This window comes from Triticum urartu, chromosome 3 (assembly GCF_003073215.2).
Source record: "Triticum urartu cultivar G1812 chromosome 3, Tu2.1, whole genome shotgun sequence".
NCBI lineage: Eukaryota > Viridiplantae > Streptophyta > Magnoliopsida > Poales > Poaceae > Triticum > Triticum urartu.
The window spans coordinates 18,971,141-18,972,839 of record NC_053024.1 but is presented as its reverse complement, the minus strand read 5'-3'; positions in this window follow the sequence as shown (position 1 = coordinate 18,972,839).

Sequence of the window (1,699 nt, the reverse complement as noted above, 5' to 3'; positions counted from 1 at the left end):
CCGACTACTTCGCCGACGCTCCACTGCACGGCGACAAAGTATTTCGGTGCTGTTGTCGGATGAGCCGAAAGCTTTTCCTCAGGATTGTGAATTCCATCCGGGAGTTCGACAACTACTTCAAGTGCAAGAAGGATTGCACCGGCAAACTTGGATTCACCTCAATCCAAAAGTGCACGATAGCTATGAGGATGCTTGCATACGGAGCTCCAGGTGATTCACTCGACGACTATGGGCGCATGGCCGAGTCCACGACCATTGAGTGTTTCTACAAGTTCTGCAGGGCAATGGTGGCAGTGTTTGGACCGCAATACTTGCGATCACCCAATGCCGAAGACACTGCTCGGATCCTAACACAGAATGGGGCAAGAGGATTTCCTGGGATGCTTGGAAGCATCGAATGCATGCATTGGAAATGTAAATGTTGACCATTTGCTTGGCAGGGGATGTACAAAGGCGCCAAAGGCGGTTACAGTGTGGTACTTGAGGCAGTGGCCACACAGGACCTTTGGATTTGGCACTCCTTCTTTGGTATGCCAGGAACTCACAATGACATCAACGTGTTGCAGTGTTCCCTGATACTTCTCCAACGTATCTATAATTTTTTATTGTTCCATGATATTATATTATGTGTTTTGGATGTTTAATGGGCTTTAATATGCTCTTTTATATTATTTTTTGGACTAACCTATTAACCGGAGGCCCAGTGCCAGTTTCTGTTTTTTTTTGCCTATTTTAGAGTTTCACAGAAAAGGAATACCAAACGGAGTCCAAACAGAATGAAACCTTTGCGGTGATGTTTCTTGAACCGAAAGCAATCCAGAAGACTTGGAGTCGATGTCTGGAACTCCATGAGGCGGCCACGAGGCAGGAGGGCACGCCCCCACCCTCGTGGGCCCTTCATAGCTCCACCGACGCACTTCTTTCGTCTATATGTACTCTTATACCCTAGATCGATCGCAGAGAGCCACGAAACCACTTTTCCACCGCCACAACCTTCTGTACCCGTGAGGTCCCATCTTGGGGCCTCTTCCGACGATCTGCCGGAGGGGGAATAAATCACAGAGGGCTTCTACAGCAACACCATAGCCTCTCCGATGAAGCGTGAGTAGTTTACCACAGACCTTAGGGTTCATAGTTATTAGCTAGATGGCTTCTTCTCTCTCTTTGATTCTCAACACAAAGTTCTCCTCGATGTTCTTGGAGATCTATTCGATGTAATACTCTTTTGTGGTGTGTTTGCCGAGATCCAATGAATTGTGGGTTTATGAACAAGATTATCTATGAATATTATTTGGTTCTTCTCTGAATTCTTATATGCATGATTTGATATCTTTGCAAGTCTCTTTGAATTATCGGTTTAGTTTGGCCTACTAGATTGACTTTTCTTGCAATGGGAGAAGTGCTTAGCTTTGGGTTCAATCTTGCGGTGTCATTTCCCAGTGACAGTAGGGGCAGCAAGGCACGTATTTTATTATTGTCATCGAGGATAAAAACATGGTGTTTATATCATATTGTTTGATTTTATCCCTCTACATCATGTCATCTTGTTTAAAGTGTTACTCTGTTCTTATGAACTTAATACTCTAGATGCATACGGGATAGCGGTCGATGTGTGGAGTAATAGTAGTAGACGCAGAATCGTTTCGAACTACTTGACACAGACGTGATTCCTATATTCATGATCATTGCCTTAGATATC